Source organism: Lucilia cuprina, chromosome 2 (genome assembly GCF_022045245.1).
Source record: "Lucilia cuprina isolate Lc7/37 chromosome 2, ASM2204524v1, whole genome shotgun sequence".
In the NCBI taxonomy this organism is placed as follows: Eukaryota; Metazoa; Arthropoda; class Insecta; order Diptera; family Calliphoridae; genus Lucilia; species Lucilia cuprina.
In genome coordinates, this window is record NC_060950.1 from 60,238,951 (window position 1) to 60,249,988 (window position 11,038).

The following is an 11,038-nucleotide window of genomic DNA, read 5'->3' on the forward strand; positions in this document are numbered from 1 at the left end:
AGAGTTATGTACTTTTTTCACTAATACATGCTTAGAGTTAGGTACTGCTGTCAAAGAGTCGGACTACTTGTTATACTTTACCCTACACCATGAGTATATTTTAAAAATTGTTATATTTCATATAGAAACTTTGAATTTTACCTTAATTTCAAAGTATTTAAGCAACTTATTGATAAAAAAACTAATTTTCTAAATGCGGCTTTATATAGGAGTATAGGGAAAAGGATATATTTTTAAATAACAGTCATTGCGATACAAATGGTTACAAGTAAATTTTTAACGTTTTATACCCCATTTATACATGCACGAAATCTACTAGATTTCATTTGAAATATCTTTATAAATCTAGATCGTTTACACTTACTCTTCTTGACATTTTGGAAGATTTCATTTTATCTAATATTTCTTGAAAAAGTATGTGATATGAAAAACTAGAAACTTCTTGTGTAGCGTCGTATGTTTTAGTATTATTTATGGAAAAATAGAGTTGCATCGCTAAAAACTATTAGATTTTCAGTAGATTTTAATGAAATCTTGGTCTAGGGTCAAATAAGAGCCGATCATTACGAAAATCTGCATTGTCATTTTTACTTATATAAAACTTATTTGTGCCAATTTTAGAGAGATGTTAGTATATTTGACGTAATTATGTCATAAAAAGCCCAAATCGGGAGGTTACGGTTGTATGGGGCTAGGTGAAATAATATACCGATTTCAACCATTTTAATAGGCTTTGTTCCTGTTTGGTCCAAATTTAATCAAATTATCTTGGAAATGGCGGCATGTACCTTGCGCACAAGGTTTACATGGACAGCAGCCGGACGGAAAAATTGATTCTGAATCGATCGGTATATTTTAAGGAGGGTATAGGACCAATATTTTTGTGTGTTACAAACATCAGATTTAGCTGTTTTTTCTGTGAGGAGACGCCAGGTAATAATTATTTTATTGCTTACTTTGAAATAATCCCAGGAGAATAAGGGGTTTGCTGCAGAATTTTAGATAGCTAAATGAAAATTGGCCGATAACTTCTCCTTAGCAAAGTAGTTTTCGAGATATAGTGCATATGCTGAAATTATTTAAAATTTCTTAGAAAATTCAGTTTATTTCCTAATTTTTTTAATTTTAATTTTATTTTTAAATATTTTTTTATTTGACACCAACACATTCAAATATGTATTTTTGAATTGGTAGCACTTTTATCAAAGTTTAAATTAACTTGTAATTTATGTTTATGTATATAAAATTGCCTTTGAGCGTTAGCATACATTTAAATTACGTACTTACCTTCTTCCAGTTGCATGGTATGTAAAACAACCAATACAATATAGCAACACCAATAATTATACCACAAAGTTTGTACATATCAACATAAAAGTTTCTTTATAAAAAGTAAAAATTTTAAAAATATACTCATGGTGTAGGGTATTATATGGTCGGCCATGCCCGACTATACTTTCCTACTTGTTTTAGTTTACAAATGTCTAGGTGTTTACTTTTTTTCCTCCCTTAAGATTTGTTGAATGCAGAAATAAATAAGGATTAAAAAAAATTGGCAACATTTAAGAAACATGTTTATATGTTTGTATGTATTTGTATTGTTTTTTTATTTTTACACTTTCATAGACTTTTAAATACCTTAACAATTTGCATGTGCTAAAAGTAGGTAGTTTTGTGTTAAAATACACCTATGTTGTCGGAAACTGATACTGAATAGAGAAAACACAACAACAAAAACCCTTCTGAATACTTTTTCAAATTAATGTTTATGTCTGTTAAGTGCCTTAAGTTAATAGACAAATTACTTTAGTTTTATTAATGTTGTAATTTATGTTGACTTGGAATATTTGTGTGTGTCTATGTAGTATTAGGAGCCAGAATATTAAGGTGTAATTAAGCTGAAAATCATCAGTAGAAGTTCTTTTTTTTTTTTCTTTGGAAAAGGTTTGGCATGTTATTTAACTTTTGACTTGATAAATTAATAAATCAAAATTATAATTTAATTAAGTCGAAGTTTGACTGCAGCTTGTATTAATTGTGACAATTCCTCATGATTTTGATTTCTTAAAGAATGATTTTGAAGAGGATAAAAATTTTGCTTAAAAAAACCTATAAGTCAAAAGGACATAGAATACTTCATATGGCTTTAATTCCATTTCAAGGGCAAACATTTCGAGAAAAGTTTCAAAACATTTCAAAATCTTTTGCTACTTTTCTCTATTTAATAAACATTTTTCCCATAATTTTTTTAAATTCAAAAACATTCTATTACTACAATTGAAAATTCAAAAAGAAATATATTCTAGGAAATACATACATATTTCAATGATTTCAAACTCTATTCTCATTTAAACTCATCAATAACTATAAACCCCATTCCAACCAAAAAAATCCATTTTCTTTGATACACCTACACAACATCGAAGTACCTAACCATTGAAAAACTTTAAGTTCTATAATCAAAATCTATTTAAATATTATTATATACCGCACATGCTATTCTATATACTTATTGAAAAATTCCCTTAGGAGTTATTAGTTAAACATTTACTTTCATAACGAATTTTTGTTACATAAAAAAAAGAAAATCAACATAAAAGTTAAACTCATGAATTATTAACGTAAAAATATTAAAAATACGAACGTAAAAAAATAATAATAATAAAAAAGCTAGAAAATCTTTATGAACCATAAATTCATAGAGTATTAAGTCAAAAGTTTTCTTTTTTTTTGGAAACCAAAAAAAGAAAAAATAGCTGATGTTCTACTTTCCGATTATTGGAATAATAAAGAGAATTATAAATATGTAGTTAAGAAGTAGTAAGTAAGATATCATATACCCTACTGCTACGAGTTACTAGTTACTAGTTACTTCTAAGATTAAGTTTCGCGATAGATGATATTACTTATTACACGATCTTATAAGTCAGACGGAGGCAAATTGGTCTCTTAATTTCCCACATAATTTTCATTTAGTCAGAAAATATATGATAATTTTTTGGCTTACTTAAACTTCACGATGAAACTAATGACAAGGGAAACTAAAAATATTTTCTAATAAAGTGTTTATTGCACGCATTCAATATGCAGTAAAAACAAGTATGAATATATAGTCGGCCATGGATGACCATATAATACACTACAACAGTCATTATTTAAAAAAAATGGATTATTATACCCTACACAACTATAGTGGGGAGGGTATTATACGTTTGTACTGATGTTTGTAACATACAAAAATATTGGTTAAGTATACCGATCGATTCAGAATCATTTTTTGAGTCGATTAAGACATGTCCGTCCGTCCGTCTGTCCGGCTGGCTGGCTGTCCATGTAAACTTTGTGCGCAAGGAACAGGCCGCAATTTTCAAGATAATTTGAAATTTAGACCAAGCATGTTTTTTGGCACAGGGACGAAGCCTATTAAAAATGGTTGAAATCGGTCCATTATTTCATCTAGCCCCCATACAACCGTACCTCCCGATTTGAACTTTTTATGCCATAATTACGTCAAATATTCTACTATCTCTCTAAAAATTGGCACAAATAAGTTTTATATAAGTATAAATGACTAGGGCCTTATTTGACCCTAGCCCCCATACAAACCCCCCTTCAGAAAATGTCTTAAACGTCTAAAATTGACTTGTAACCATTTGTATCGCAATGAAACTTAATAAAACTATCTGTTATTTAAAAATATATCCTTTTCCCAAAATTACCGAGGATCGGCCCATATTTGACCTATATAAAGCCTCATTTAGAAATTTTTTTATCAATTAATTGCATAAATATTTTGGATTTATGGTAATATTCAACATAAAAGTTTCTTTATAAAAAATAAAAATGTTAAAAATATACTCATGGTGTAGGGTATTATATGGTCGGCCATGCCCGACTATACTTTCCTACTTGTTTTTTAAATAATAATAACTGTTGAAAAAAAGAGATTAATAAAATTATTTTATATAGGGACCTGTAGAATGTACAGAAACTTTACATGGATACACAGACAGACGGGCGAACATAGCTTAATAGATAAAGAAGTTTATTAGTTAGTTTTAGAGGGGGAAATATATGACCAATTATCAAATTTTATTAATTCATTTGAACTAAATTGTTAATAACTTTGGTAAGATTAAAATGCCAAACAAATTTTTTACAGACTTCCAGCCTAAACTTAATAGGTTTTTAAAGTTTACAAAAGAAGTTGCGAAAGTTTACAAAATTAAAAAAAAAATATGTGTCACTAACTTTTTTTTCAACTTCTTTTTATTTTTTGGTCCATAGCTTTAAACTTTTGAACACTATTCGTTATAGTGCTTACTAAGGACACTTAGAAGAAAAATTCTTTACAAGTTTATCAAGTGTGATATCACTTTACGTATTAAAATATGGATGTTGAAATTTGTCACTATTTTTTTTTCCAATTTTGAATTTTTACAGTTTTTTTATATTTTTTATTTATTTATTTTTTATTTTTATTTTATTTTTTTTTTTTTTTTTTTTTTTTTGACCGAGCGCTGTATGGGAGATTGGTACGACAGCTACAAATGTTGGAAAACTTAAACGTAAATTTTTTAAAATATCAGTTTTTAGCGCAGCACATTCGCACTTATAAGGAAATAATTTGAATTATTGCGAAAATTGAGTTTTTTTGTTATTTTGAAATATAAAATCGGAGGAGCATGAAATGTTCGAATGCAAAAATTAATGAACATTTTATGAATCCATCCATTCCATCAAAGAATTTTCTGTGTTATTTTTTAACTCTGTAATTAAAAAACTTTGATAATTGCTCATATACATCAATTCCGAAGAAATACACCTAGGCCGCTATCGGGCCTGTTGTAAGCTACTTAACTAGTGACTCAGGTGGGAAATGAACCCACCACCTTCGGCCTACAGACTACAACACTAACCTACCAGAGGTCGCAATCGACCGAGAAGAAGTTAGTTAGTTAGTTAGTAAGTTAGTAAGTTAGTAAGTTAGTAAGTTAGTAAGTTAGTAAGTTAGTAAGTTAGTAAGTTAGTAAGTTAGTAAGTTAGTAAGTTAGTCTACTTGTTTTTAAAATCACAATAGTGCGGAAGGTATTTTGAATTTGTGATGTTAATTGTAACGTCCAAAATATTGGTCCTTAAAGTATCGGTTCAGTATCAATTTCTAAGTCTGTCCATCTGTGTGTCTATATAAAAAGATAACTTGGGGAAATTTTGTTTTTACATCTCTCTCATGTCCATAATTTACTTAAAAACATTACTAAAATTGGGAAGAAATATAATTTATACAAATATACATTCATTCACAAAATTTTATTAGAATTGCTATCAAGCTTTCCACTTTCAGAAATTAAATATATACTATTTAAAATTGTTTCTCAGTCTTTATATTTGTCATTCTCGAGGTCGTGCTTCCATTAAAGAGGTATTATATGTATATTTGTTGTCAAAAACTTAAGATCTGAATGTATATTAATATGTACATTCACAAAGAATTATTTTTGGTGCATATTTTTCACATTTTTAGTGGATAATTTTCCCATTTTATAGTGCATATTATAAGCGAATATTTTAAAATTTTCAGTGCATGAAAATCCTTGCCCTGATTATAACAAAATATGACTGAAAAGTAAATTTGAAATTTTTTATTCGTTTGAAGAAAATCTAAATTTGTTTCTTCGATTAACCGAATAATTAATTAACATTTACTGTTTTTGAGGTCACAAACGAAATTAGTTTGTTATTGTTTGTGACCATAGAGCTACACAAATTTTGTGTTTTAATTTTAATTACCAAAGAAATCTTTAAATAAACTAAAAAAAAATCCCACAAAATTATTTTCTCTTTACATAAAAAACATTACTCTACTACTTTGAAGTTTTTTTTTAGTAGTAGAGTAATGTGGAATTAAAATTTAATTTATTAACTTCAACACTTCAAATAAAGAAAATAAAACTTGTTCATTCTATTTAAAGTACACTTTTAATTGGCTTAATTGTATAATAAAAGTTTGGTCATCATTCGTCATAAAATAAAATAAATCTTCAAATTTTATTTTATATTAGAATTTTCAAATTAAATGGGAAAAATCCTTTCTTTTCCATTTAATTATTTTGCAAGTATTTAAAAAGTAACAAGTCAAAGCTGAATAACACGAGATGGTCATGAATAATTAACCCCCAAAAAAACTTAAATTAAATTACGCAAAAAAAAAAACAATTTACCACCCATAGTGTCTCAAATTTTTACCGTACCATTAGTTATCAGAACTTCAAATAGGTTACGTGTTTTTCAACATATTTGTAGGTATGTATACTTAGAAGAATATATGTGTTTGTGTGTATAATATTCCAACAGTTTTAGCAGGGTGCTAATGTATGCCTTTATACCATTTCTTTCTAATAATTTGGTTGATTCAAATTTTCAAATCATTTGATTCATATGTAATATTTACAATGTAAAGGAAAGCCATTTGCGACTTCAATAAATCAAAGTAATCAATCGATTAATTGATTACCACGCTATTATGCCTAGGTAATCTATAAAGTAGTTAGTGAAAATGATTTTCTTTACTGTATTGCAAAAATTTGTTATTTAAAGCAGAAAATTTCCTTCGTTAGTGCAGAGTTCCTTCGTTATATAAGCATCGAAGTTATCATGCGGCAAGTTAAAGTGTCTCAACTCTCTCTCTCTCTTTTTAAGTTATCAAGAGTGTAGTTTGTTGTTGTAGTTTTGTACTGTACTTTGTAATGTGAAGTGTGATTGTAGTTATGTAAAGGTATGAATTAGGATTAGTCACCAGGAATTGCTGGGTTAAAAGAACGTACATAGAAACCAATATATTTCAAAGGATGATTTCTTTGTTGTAACTGTTGTTGTTGTTGTTGTCTAGAGTATCATCTATTTAAGTATGAGGTATTTATGGATGACCGCATGCAATTTGCAAAAATAAGTGCACGTAAATTGAACGTTTGTCTCTGTTCACTGGCAATTCTGGCGCATTTTATTGTTGTTGCTTTAGTTTGTTACTCTATTTCTTTGCTATTTAACTATTTATTGCAGACACTATTGTCTAGTTGTTTAAACTCATTGAAACATACATACATACATACACATATAGAATGAATAAAAAGGAGTAAAATACTATAAACACTGACTGTATATACACTTAAATTCATGGCAATTGTTTATATTTGTTTACTATCATTTGCAATAGTATATGACAGTGTACTCCAGCCTCTGTGTTAGTTTATTGTTAGAAAATATTTTCTATCTAATTTTGTAAACAATTTTAGTTTTATATGTCTTTTTTTTTTTTGTTGGTGTGTTTATATCCTACTTTAGCAGAGGAGTGCTTTTTTGTAAAATTACAGATTAAAGTGGTAGTTTGAGGAATTAAGGTAGCTTTGTTTAAGAGGCAAAGAGTGCATACAATTTGAGGAGTTATTTTTTAATTATTTAAGATTTTAAATCTATAAGGAATTTTTTAATAATTTATGCTATTAATGGAATAATTCTAACACCTCTACTATGGATTTATTTCAGGTTCTTCTTTAAATAAATCTAAATTTTTCCAACTTTATTTTTGTAATCATTCCAACTTAAATTGCACAAAGTTTTTGCAATATAAACAATTCTTAGTCACAATGAATTTGCAAAATGCATTGCTATTTATTTGTTTTTTTTATTTTTTTTTCAAATTCTCTACAATTTTTATACATTACACCACTTTAGTGGGGAGGGTATATTGGGTTTGTGCTGATGTTTGTAACGCACAATAATATTGGTCCTATACCTTAAACTATACCAATCGGCTTAGAATCATTTTCTGATGTCCGTCTGTCTGTCCGTCCATGTAAACCTTGTAATCAAACTACAGGTCGCAATTTTTAAGATAATTCAATTAAATTTGGTACATAATCTTATATTGTCCCAGGGACGAAGACTATTGAAAATGGTTAAGATCGGTCTATTATTTCACCTAGCCCCATACAACTGAACCCGCGAATAGGGCTTGTAAACCTTGTAATCAAACTACAGATCGCAATTTTGGAGATAATTCAATGAAATTTGGCACATGATCTTTTATGGTATCGTAGACGAAGCCTATTGAAAATGGTAATCGGTCAATTATTTCACTTAGCCCCCATACAACTGAACCCCTCGAATAGGGCTTTTAAAACTTGTAATCAAACTACAGATCGCAATTTTGAAGATAATTCAATAAAATTTGGCACTCGATCTTCTATTGTACCAGAGACGAAGCCTGTTGTAAATGGTTTACATCGGTCCATTATTTAACCTAGCCCCCATACAACTGAACCCGCCGAATAGGGCATTTAAGTCCATAATTGTGTTTAATACACTCGTATCTGGACAAAAACCTGACAAACCAAGTTTTATACTAGCCTTGATGACTTAGAAACGATAAAGTTTAATAAATGCTTAAATTTTATATTTAACCTTAAATATATTTTTTTTACAGACATCGAATATGTAAAATAACATATTTACTCTCCCTTGGAAAAAGCCGTGGAGTGGCGTGAGGGCTTAAGTACTTCTTAACTTTTAAAATATTTAATTAAAAACTTAGAAGGAAACTAATTATTCCGCGAAATACACTGTGGTGTAGGGTATTATATGGTCGGGCTTGACCGACTATAACATTCTTACTTGTTTTCCTTTAAACTTTTATACGTAATGCATTTGTATTTGCTGCTGCTGTTTTACGAGTTTTCGCATTTTTGTAGAAAAAATTATTGAGGGTGCATTTAAATAAACTATAAGTACATTGTATTTACAATGGAGACTAAACTAAACAATGATAATGTGATTTAAATGTTTCCATTATAGTCAATACCACTGTTGTGGTTATAGTAATCGTACTAGTCATCATTATTCTTTGAAAACAAAACAAAAACCATAGAATTCAAATGAAAATTTTAGAAAAAGAGAAAACAATAACAAAATGTAAAAAAAAGATCTGTAATATAATGAAATGCATACCCATCTACTAACAACAAACCATTCATTTATTTGCAAAATTTGCCCTCAATTTTTGCATACACACACACAAATGCACAGTTACACCCCTAGACAAACTGTTAACGGAAATGTATTTTTATTTCCGTTTACGCGTAATCTAAATAAAACCACTAGAATACCAATAGAAAACAGTGAAAATTATATTATGTTTTAATTTAATTTCTTTTTATTTTTTTGTATTTTTTATATTGATTTTAGTTGTTTTTTTTTTTAGATTTTGGCTGAAAACATCATGTTTAAGTTTTAAAGTGATTTTTATTGATTCAAGAAAGTGCTATAGTTTAAATTAATGGAAAAGATTTAAAAATAGATGAGAATAGTTAAAGATTAGTATAGATAGAGAAAAGAAAAAATTAAATATATATTTCAGGGTAGTTTCTGATTGCTTAAGTGCATTGTTATTAAGAAAATTATTGTAATATAATAACTATTAAAATTTTTCTAGTCACAAACTTTTATGAAAGTTTTTAGGTTTGTAATAATAAAACTTACAACTTATTCATTTATATATCTGAGCGTTAATTAAAATTCTACAATCTGGCTGCATAAGAAAATGTTTAGAACGAGTAAATACATTAACCTAAAACGATTTATATATACTCAAGAACATACTTTACAATGACAACTACTTATCATTATGATTACATAAAAGTACTCTAGTAATGACTTTATTTCTAGTAATTCCCAAGATATATGATTTTTTGTTATTAATGCATATGGGAAGTGGCACGCCAACTATTACAGATCCGACCATATTTTCCTAAAAAAAATAGTTCTTACAATTCTAGTTCTATTAGTTTTCCAAGATATTTTGCATTTAATTCATATGAAAAATGAGTTTAAATTGACAATATGTTATATATATCTCAGGTATACAAAATTTTTATTTTTTTATTAAGGTGCAACGCCAAATGCTGCCAGTACGTTCATTCCCTGGACAAATGTTCAGAGGAATGTCAAAGTTGTAGGAAATTTTAGGACTTTCGATGTTAAAGTCTTCTATATATACTGGGGCTATATTGGGTTTGTGCTGATGTTTATGACGCACAAAAATATTGGTCTGTACCTTAGCTATGTCCGTTCGTCTGTCCATCCGTCGGTGTGTCTGTCTCTCTTTGGAACATGATACCCTATTTTCCAAGGGACAAAGCCTATTTAAAATGGATAAGATTTCACCTAGCTCCCATACAACTGAACCTCCGAACAGGGCTTGTAAATCTTGTAATCAAACTAAAGGTCGCAATTTTGGAGATTTGGCACTTGATCTTCTATGGTACCGTAGACGAAGCTTATTGAAAATGGTTAATATCGGTCCATTATTTCACCCAACTTAACCCGCCGAATAGGGCTTTTAAGTTCATAATTATGTTTAATATACCCGCTTCTCGACAAAAAAAAAAAAAACTCCAAAACATATACTCATCGTTTTATATCTGTTGTAGGGTTAATCCTTATAGCAATTTGATAGAGAAATGTTGGTTCGTATAAAACTTGTTTATGTTGAATTTTATCGTTTTTCTCTCACATTTTTAAACCAGTAATGTAATTTCTAAAGAGTGTAGAAAGATTTTTCATTGCACAAAACATGTTTATGTTAAATTTCATTGTCATAAAGTAGAAGGAGGATCATTCGCCATGGGGCATATCTACTAATACCTAATAACTTGAAAATCGAATAATCGATTTTATAACATTATAAAAGAGAACTATAGAACATAACAGTTTTTTTGGTTATACAGTTTAAAGCTCGAAAAAATTTAAATTAAACCCTAGAACTGCCCCTTGATGTTGAACAAAATTTTCTATAAAATAAAGAATAAATCAGTTATATTTTGTTGAATATGTGAAATAAACAATAAATATCTTGATTATTAAACTTTGTGTGATGAATTAGTTAGTTAGTTAGTTGGTTAGTTGGTTAGTTGGTTAGTTAGTTAGTTAGTTAGTTAGTTAGTTAGTTAGTTAGTTAGTTAGTTAGTTAGTTAGTTAGTTAGTT